Genomic DNA, 10,862 nt, shown 5'->3' with positions numbered 1-10,862 from the left:
GTTTAATTATAAATATAATAACAGGTAAATGAGTAAAAAGTCCCTCCCAAATTCTGTTATCCACATATAGTGTCACTCCTCAGCCCTAAAACTGGGTATACTGACAGACCGGCAACATCCAACTGGGCTGGACCCCATTGGGTGCAAGGCCTCAGATCACAGATCTAGTCAGAGTCAACATCAACAGACAAACAAAAAACAATAGTATAGAAATAAAAACAAAATAACAGTAAACAAACATAATACAAGTATGGGCTTTAGTAGCTCTACAGAAATACAAAGTGCCACACTTAACAGTTTGAGACCAGAATACAGAAAACACAAATCTCATTGAACAGATAACGACTATGAGGTATACAACCTCTACATTCAGTTACTAAAAGAAGACAAATACAGAAAATAAACCCAAGAACACCATGATCTTAAGCTTACTCGTTACCTAAAAAAGAAAACCACAAAGTACATGAGCCACAAGGGCCTAGTAGGATCGCAAAATAACAGAAAATACAAGATAACTATAGAAATAATGATGTATCAGACAGAAATATAGAATATAATCAGAATATCAAAAAATAATTAGAATACAGAAAATAATCTGAATACAAAAATAATTAGAATACAGAAATAATCAGAATGTAGAAAGTACATGAAAACCAGAAGTGTACATATCCCTGATTAATAAACAGAATCAACAGCTTGAGGCTGGATCTTTGGCTGTAAAGTTAGAACATGACAGAATATCAACAGCCGAAGCCGGATCTTCGACCGGAGCCAAAACGAACACGCATGTCTAGTAGCGCTACTATAGAAAACATGTGTACATGGCTAGGACTTACTCCTCCTAGCTGGGCAAGTTGCCAAAAGTGGAGATGTACTAAAAACCCACAGGAATACAGAATATATACAGTAAAATACAAAATAAACCATTTTACAATCTAAATAAATAAATAACGAATAACAAAATAATACTATAACACCAACAGAAATAATACCAGAATTTCACAAATAAAAAACATTCTAAATATTTAAATAATTATCCATACATTAGAAATACGGAGTTATACAGGTGCGAGAGCCTACCTGGCTTTGGACTACAAAGTTGAGTTCCTCAAATGTTGCTTTGGGTCTAACCTTCAACTAAAACTCAAGGCCTTAAGCTAGGGTCACTCTGATGAAAAGATCCTATAGTAAGAATAAAATTAACTCATAACTCAAGGACTAAACCCTAACTAATAACAACTCAAGGCTTGAAGAGGGTAGACCAATCAACAACCAAAAACTCAAGAACACAAATCCAATAATCAGAGTTTATAAATATATCCAAACATTAAATATAAGAATATATATATATATATATATATATATATATATCAGCAAGGATATCAACATAAAAAAAAATTTCCAAAAAGATAATACATGTAGGTATTACATCTCACTTCATTATATATATACATGATTGATTCCCTGCAAGTGTACGGGATAGACAATTAATACCTCATGTAAAGACACGAGGATTGTATTTCTTGGGGTTAAGGATCCACTATTACTCCTTCACCGCCTACTTTCTAGCCCAACATCTTAAGTGAGGAAATCTACTTAACTAGATACAAGAAGATAAATAAGAGATTGCCACACATATTTAAGATTTAAACAAAAGGTTACAAAGACAACATTGATGTGAAAAGAGCCAATGGATGTGGATCTCCTTAAGGGGTTATCATGATACAAGGATGAAGAACAAAAGATACAAGGGTGATTTGGATCGAGGGATTTCTAGATTAGATCAACACCAATCTCTCGACGGTTGAACCCTAATCCCATACGAGTGTTGATCAGAATCTCTTCCAAATCAACACTTCTGCGATTGCATTAAGAACAAGGAAATCCCAAAATAAGAGTAAACTCTTTTTAGGTTTACTCTTGAGAATCGGAAGGCTACTAACATCAAATCTCTCGGCATGTCGATACAATCAACCTCTTGTAATTCATTCAATATCTAATACATGTGAGCAAGTCACATCGATGTGCACAACTTATAACAGAATTACGGATCTCTCCATATGTAATTCTAGCATGAAGGCACAATGTATTAAATCACAAATAAAACTCAAGTTATATAATTAAGAAGCAATCATCCAAAATACATGATGAATCCCCAAGGTTCACTGACATCTGATGGCCTTGGGGGTCTAGTGTGCCATCAAAAAAATGCAAACAACAATATAGATCAAAAGACAAGAAAAGTTCATAGATAACACTCCCTAGATGGAAAGATGATGAAGATGAGGTAGATTTGGCCGAATGACGCTTCCCTCTCCCAAGGATCGCCAAATAACGCTTCCCTTAGCCGAAGGTCGCTTCCCGGTCCAAAGAATCCTTTCTTCCTTGGTGGTGGATCTCCCCTTTAAAAGATGATGCTTTGAAGCCTTAAAAGCCCTTGAATTTGTGACAACGCCCTTTGCGTATGTCCCGCAAGTGCACGGGTTTGTCGAAGTAATAAAATCCCAGGTGAGTGGGTATCGTATCCACAGGGAGTAGGGAGTAAAAATACTTAAATTGTTTCTTAACTAAGCGAAATATGAATAGTGATTTGTGTGACAAGATGTAATGCAAACAAAAGTAAAAGAAATAAGAGAGAGCACAAGTAAAGGAGAGGTAAGGCAATCGATATAAATGGGGTACTCGTATATTAATCCGTCTAGGACAATCGTTTCAAGTGCAAAATCCCTCTATTATGTTTCCTAACTAATGCATTAATGAGTCATGGAGATTCTTTAATACATGGTCCCAAATCTAAGATCAACCATGCCTAAACCTATACATGTCCCGAAGGAGAAATTGAACAATCTCTGAACCTCGTATTTGTATAGAATTGCAATGAGTTATAGGGATTCCAAGTGATAAATCCTTTTCCTATATGTAGACATAATCCTTTGGTCCAACAGAAGGTTCCAAGCCACAATTAAGCCCTAGATGCTAAAATCACTTCAATGCTTCACTCCATTGCACTCACAACTAAGCCCCAGCGGAAGATCATCCCTTAGCCCATTCACTCTACTATGACCGCAAAGAACTCTAGGAATTGGAGGTAGAATAAATTACATCGGAGGGGAAAGGGGACACTCTGCTACCTCTCGACTCACCCTCTCAACCCTCTCCAATCTAGGTTTGTCTAACTCTCGTGGTGTGTCACTCACTCACAAGGGTTACCAATAAGAACTCTCAACCCTAGTGTCACTCTAAGGGAGTATTCATACAATCAATGCATTCAAGATTGGAACTCAATAAAAACATCAATTAATAAAAGCATAATAACAAGGTTCAATGAAACGAATACATCCTAGGGTTCACAATCCAAGTACCCACTAGGGGGTTTAGCTCTCCATGGAGCTAATTACAATCAATGAAATCGAATGTAAAAGCAATGAATCCATAGAAAACTCCCTCGATAGTCGTGACAATGGTCTTGTGGAGAGTCCTCTACTCATCCAAATGTCCCTTTGTCCAGCCTAGGATACATCTCGCTGGATCGGTGCCGACGAAAGCTCTCCCACTAACCTTCTTCCAAACGGAGAGCGATGTTGGAGCCATAAAACCTCTCTCAATCACTAGCCAATACCTCTCAAAACCCTAGCCGCAACCTTCTCTCAAGTTGGGGAAAAAGATGGAGAAAAGAATTCTGAAATCGAGGCTGAAATCGGCCTTAAATAGGGCTGGAATCGGGAATCCACACGCCCATGTGGGTGCCAATGTGGATTTTTCACACGGGCATGTGGAATTTCCACACGCCCATGTGGATTCTCTGTTTTCATCCTTCTTTGGCCGGCTATAACCAATACCTGCTGCGATGTTTTGCTACAATGTTTGCTACAGTACTAGCCCGAAAACACTCCTGAATCCATGCTTTCATCAAGGTAACATAAATGGGCACACGTTTACATCATAGATCGCTTTGCTTCTTCAATGAAAGGCTGCGTTGGTGGAGATCTTGTTACACATGCACAAGCGGAATACTTAGAATGTGACTGCCTTTGTGCCCCTCCGAATCATTGTGCTAGCTTGAATACAAGGAGGTTGGCACACATTCTAGTATCTTGAACCCGACTTATGTGTTCATGTTTGAACCTTCTCAAGATTTCCTCCAAATGGTGCACTCACGATCTACATTGGCTTCTTTCTCTAAGATTCGGCTTCACAACTCTATATGCATGAAAGTAACATAAATACACTCATATTAGTGTTAAAATCTGATAAAAGTAATGCTCATCATAAGGAAAGAACACTTTGCATTCTTATCACACAAGCACTTATCAATTTGCCTTGAAAGATTGTTGTCATTTCTAGGTTTTCTTCTCTTCAATGGTGGCCAAGAACTCTCTTTTCTAGCCCTAGAAGACTCCTTTCATACCCCCTAAGCTATACTGGCGTACGGAGGCTGTATGAAGACTGCACAAAGCCTAAATGATAAGAAATCACTGTATACCGGGGTCAATACGGGGGCGGGGGTGGGGGGGCATACGGGTCTGATAAGGACTCATATGGAGGCCACATGAGTTAGCCAAAAGTTTCTATCTCAAAAACTATCTAGGTGTTACAGTAATTGCTACAGTAAATTTGCTACAACAATCATCTGTAGTAGATACACTACATTACTGCACAACTTGGTTTTCCCCTTTTTTTGCCCTAATCGTGTCCTCGTGTTCTCTATGGCTTCTCTATGCCCCACAAATCAAATAACACACGATTAAGCATAAAACATGTATCAATTCTTAACAACATACATACTAAATGTATAAAATATATACACTTAGATACTTATCAATACACACACAAATATATATATATATATATATATATATATTTTACAGAAAAACTCAGTAATAAAAACCACCAGAATGTTGAGAAAATATGCAAATATGAGAAAAGACTTACACAAGTTTCAATATAAATACACTTAAATATATAAACAAGGTGGCATGCATATAACCCAAATTACATACAAATATACAAAAGCAAGCTTTAGAGCATAAACATGAGAGTTCACCGCAACAAATAAGAGGCTAAAAGGCTTTAGAAAGGCAACTGGTTTGCAGCACAAAAAGACCAAAACAACCTCAAGTAAAGGAGAAGGAGCATGTGGCCAAGATCAAAGCAACTACTAGCCTCACAAGGTCAAAACATTTAACACAAGAGCAAGGTCACCTACCCCTAAACCTGATGATGAGCAATCAGTGGAGATGTGTCTTTAGCTTCCAAAAACAAAACCGAGCTGCTGCTTTTTTAGACTCAAAAAAATTGTATGGAAAGGTTGGGTTGATGAAGAAGAAAAATAGTGGTAGAGTAGCAAGTTCCTTTCCTTCCCTTGTTTTAATAATTCCCAACACTGCTTAGAAACCTCTGATTTTTTTAACCACTAAAAAGCCATAGTTAAGTTTCCAATAATTTCCTCAAATGCAACAATTAAACCCCCCAAAATCAGCCTGCCAGATCCATGTTTTAAGGATGCATGTGAGGCTTACGTAGGGTCCACCTCTTAAAAAAAATTCTCTTGACTAAAGAATGTTTTCCTCACAATCTTCTCCCCTTAGAGAGAATTTAGTTCTCTAAACTCACATCAAGAGTTACAATACAACTTTGGGTAGCGCTCCCTCAAGTCAGCCTCTTTGCTCCCAAGTAGCTTCATCACCGGAGTAGTTGCTCCATATAACCTTGATTAATGGAATTACTTGATTCTCTTGTGAAGCTCTTTGTAGCCAAGAATCTCCACTGGTTGCTCTTTGTAGGATGGATTCTTTTGAAGTTCCACTGGCTCATGCCGAATAATGTGCGACGGATCAAACAGGTACTTCTCAAACTCGCGCCACAATCTCAAACAGTCTAATGTAGCATGTGTTGAGCTTCCCGTTTTTTCCAAATCTCACAACACCCTTCATAGGAGATACTCTCAAGAAGACTGAATCATCCACCTAGAACTCTAGGTCTAAGCGGTACTTGTCTGCATAGCTCTTCTGATGGCTTTAGGTAGTTTTTAGTCACTCCCTAATTAGTTTCACTTTCTCATTCTACAATTTATAACATCTCTGGGCCTAACATCTTTCACTCCCCCCACATCAGCCCAACATATAGTAGATCGACACTTCTGCCAATAGAGAGCATCATACGATGCTATCTAAATACTTGCCTAAAAACTGTTGTTGTAAGCAAACTCCAACAAAGGCAAATAGTGGTCCCAAGGATAAAAAAAAAGTCAAGAGTGCATGCTTGACGCATGTCCTCTAAAGTCTGTATCATCCTTTCAGAGTGACTATCTGTCTGGGGATTAAACGTTGTACTGAAAGTCAATTTAGTACCCGAAGCAGACTGTAAACTCCTCTAGAATCTCGAGATGAATCTTGAATCACTATCAGATGCGATCGACACTGGCATATCGTGCAATCAAACAATCTCTCCCAAGTATAACTCAACTAGCTTCTCAAGACCCATTTCAAGTTTCAAAGGTAAAAAGTACTTTGACTTGGTTAGTTAGTCGATAATCACCCACACAGACTCATGCTTTTGCTGAGTACGGGGTAAGATAGTTACGAAGTGCATCGTGATATGCTCCTATTTTCACTCTAGTATTGGTAACAGCTAAAGGTATCCTGCCGGTCGGATGTGCATATTAGCTAAGCTCACCTCGGAGCTCAGCTAAACAACCTCCAATTTGAACCTCTCAATCTCCTCTAGAAGGGGTCTTTGCTCAGTTAAGTCTATGACGGCTCCATAGTTATACCTCCTACTCAGCGCTTCAGCCGACACGTTAGCTTTACCCAGGTGGTAGTGGGTACTAAGGTTATAGTCCTTGATCAGCTCCAACCACCACCTCTGCCTCATGTTTAACTCTTTTTGGGTGAAGATGTACTTTAGACTCTTGTAGTGTGTGTACACTTCATAAGGTTCCCTATATAGAGAATGCCTCCAAAACTTTAACATAAAGACGATTGTTGCTAACTCCAGGTTGTTGGTGGGGTAATTCTCTTCATGTGGTTTCAACTGCCTTGAAGTATAGGCAATGACTCACCCATTCTGCATTAGAACACACACAAGCCTATCTTGCAAGCATTACTATAGATCAGTTATCCACATCCATTTTTTGGTAGGGCAAGAATGGATGTAGATACTAGTTTATGCTTCATCTATAGGAAACTTTGCTCACAAGCTTCATCCCAGGTGAAACAGGCTCCTTTTTGGATTAGTCTCATCAAAGCCGTAGCTAATCGGGAGAAGTCCTATACAAACCTCCGATAATAGAAAGCTAAGCCAAGAAAACCTCCGGATCTCTCTAATCATGCTCGGTCTCTTTGAATCCATGAATGCTTTCACTTTCTTAGGATCTATAGACATACCATCTTTGCTGATGACATGACCTAAGAAAGCCACACTATCAAGCCAGAAATTACACTTGGAAAATTTGGCATACATCTCAAGCTATCTCAGTGTCTCCAGTACGATCCTAAAATGCTTTATGTGCAGTTGCTTGCTCCACTTGTAAATTAGTATATCGTCAATGAAGATGACTACAAATTGATCTAAAGAGAGTCAAAACACCGGGTTCATTAGATCCATGAATATTGCTGGGGTGTTCGTAAGACTAAAAGGCACACCAGAAATAAATAGTACCCATACTGTGTACGAAAAACACTCTTCAGTATATCCTCACTCTTGATTCAAACCTAATAATACCCAGATCACAGATCAATCTTAGAGAAGACTTGAGCTCCATACAACTGGTCCATAAGATCATCAATCCTCAGTAAAGGATATTGGTTCTTGTCCGTCACCTTATTAAATTGATGGTAGTCGATACACAATCTCAAAGACCCATCTTTTTTCTTGATGAACATTACAGGAGCTTCCTAAAGTGACATGCTTGGTTGAATAAACTCTTTCTCTAATAGCTCCTCTACTTAATTCTTTAGTTTCTTCAGTTCATCAGGTGCCATTCAGTATGGTGTCTTGGATAAAGGAGATGTGCCTAGAGCCAAGTCAATGGAAAACTCCACGTCTCTCTTAGGGCTGTTTGGGGAAGTTCCTTAGCAAAAACATCAGAGAACTCACTAACAACTAATACATCTGATACTGTGTAACCGGTGTGAGTGGCCTCCAAGATATTGGCTAGAAACCAACACAACCATTGCTGATCAATTTCGAAGCTTGTAGGGAAGAGATCTCCCGAGCTAGGGGTGTACCCCTCACTGCCACTGAAAGTAAATTCTTCTTGGTTAGGAAAATGAAAGTAAACCTTCTTCCTACGGTAGTCCACTACGACATACATGAAAGAAAGCCAATCTATGTCGAGAATGACGTTATAGTCTCACAGCTCCATTAGATACAGATCGGTGACAAACTTGTGTCCCCCAATTAGAATTAAACAAGTTGGTGCTAACCAGTTAACAGTTCTCACCGCTTCAACATGAGTAGCAACACATAAGTCATGTGGCATATCAATAACATATAGAGAGTTCTTACGAGCAAAAGATGACGATACAAAGGAATACGTAGCTCAAGGACCAAATAAAACACATGCATAGCAGAAATGTACAGAAATAGTATTCTCCACGACATCATGGGATGCCTGGGCATCCTTCTATGTCAGTGGAAAGACTCGACCCTGAGTCACTGGCCTACTATAGCCTGCTAGGCAAGAAGAGGAAGAAGGTTAGTTTGTTATAAGCACCTTCCCCTTCCTATCCCTCGAGGTACCATGCTGAGAATGTCCTGTAATATTTGTCTGTCATGATTCACCAGATTACTTGGGATGCTCATTTGTCACACTCTGAGTCCTACCGCCTCCCTGAGTCCAAGACGGGCTCTGCGGGCACTGAGCGATGAAATGCTTCAGACTGTCATATCAACAACACATGCTTCAGTCTACCTGTGAATGGCGTCCCTCACAAGTAGGACACTGAGTCTCTTTGGCTACATTGTTAGATGAGCCCTTGTCTCCAGAATTAGATGACGAAGCCGTCTACTTTAGGGTCATGACCGGTGCTCTCCCTTAGAATGTCAAGAGCTACTCCCGAAAGATTAACTCTTCTGAGGGTTCTGACCCCGGTGCCACTGCTACTCACACCTACTTGGGCCCTATGTCTCCTGCCAGGTAGTTTCTAGGTCCTTGGTAATGTCTACTATCTCCGCATAGGATTACCTCAGGAATGGCACAATAGCTCGCCAAATGTGGTTCTTTAGGCCTTCTACAAAATGACGAGACCTACTCATTTCATCTGGCATTAAGGATAAAGCAAACTGAGATAATCTATTGAACTCTACCTCGTACTCTTCTACACTCATCAATCCCTGCTTCAGACTAAGGAACTGTCTCTTCATTTGAGCTCGTCGACTTAATGGAAAGTACTTGGCATAGAATACATCCTTAAATTGCTTTTAGGTCTTGAAAGCATCTTCCTCCTAAAGGCATAGTTCATTCTTAAACCACCGGGTTGCACTATCCCGCAGCATGTACGAGGTTAGTCTGACCTTGTCTTCATAGGGCTCTGTATGGCCTAGAAGGTCCTCTCTAACTAACTAATCCAGTACTTGGCCACAGTTAGATTTGTGGTCCCAGTGAACAGTGGTGGTACGTGCCATCCGAACTCCGTCAATAGATCTCGACCACCTACTAAATTATGCTGTTGACGCTGAATACGCATCATCAGCATCATCTCTATCATGATGTTAGTCAAAGTAGCGGGATCCAGCTAGTTATTCTACTTCAGGATCTACTTGCTGTTGTTCTTCATCATCTAACTGGTCAGGAGTCTCCTGCTCCCATTCTATGGGCTCAGGGTTGGGCTTGCAGGCCTTCTACGAGGTTGCCCTCTACCCTTCAGCATGATTACTGCAATAAAAAGACAATTAGAACTTTTGAACAAGCTACACTACCTAGACCAGCTCTCAGAAAGAACTTTCAAGACTAATAAACTTTTAAGTCAGAAGGGTCACATCTGACTATAGCTCTAATACCACTTTAATCTGCCACACCCAGCCCCAAAGCCGGGTCCATTGATAGACTGGCCGCATCCAACAAGGGTGGACCCCACCGAGTGGAAAGCCTCAGATCACAGATCTAGTCAGAGTCAACACTAACAAAAAAATAAGGAATAATAGTACAGAAATAAAAACAAAATAACAGTAAATAGGCGTAATACTAGTATGGGCTTTGGAGCCCTACGGAAATACAAAGTGCCACACTTAACAGTTTGCGACCAAAATACAAACAATACAAATCTCACTAAACAAATAACGACTACGAGGTATACAACCTCTATGTTTAGTTACTAAAAGAAGACAAATACAGAAAATAAACCCAAGTACACCCCGATCCTAAGCTTACTCATTATTGGAAAAGGAAACCACAAAGTACATAAACCATAAGGGACTAGTAGGATCGTAAAATAACAAAAAATACAAGATAACTGTAGAATTAATATATCAGATAGAAATACAGAATATAATCAGAATACATAAAATAATTAGATTATTGAAAATAATCAGAATATAGAAAATAGTTGGAATATAGAAATAATCAGAATACAGAAAGTACATGAAAACTAGAAGTGTACATCTCCCTGACTAATAAACAGAATAATAGTTTGAGGTTGGATCTTTGACTGTGAAGTCGGACCAGACAGAATATCAACAGCCGAAGCCGGATCTTCCACCACGATCGGAACAGACACGCATGTCCGATAGCAATACTACAGAAAATATGTGCACATGGCTAGGATTTACTCCTCCTAGCTGGGCAAGTTGGAAAAAGTAGAGATGTACTGTAAACCCCTAGGAATACAAAATACAAATAGTAAAATATAGAATAAACCATT

Source organism: Dioscorea cayenensis, chromosome 3 (assembly GCF_009730915.1).
Source record: "Dioscorea cayenensis subsp. rotundata cultivar TDr96_F1 chromosome 3, TDr96_F1_v2_PseudoChromosome.rev07_lg8_w22 25.fasta, whole genome shotgun sequence".
Taxonomy (NCBI): Eukaryota; Viridiplantae; Streptophyta; class Magnoliopsida; order Dioscoreales; family Dioscoreaceae; genus Dioscorea; species Dioscorea cayenensis.
This window is presented reverse-complemented; position numbering follows the sequence as displayed.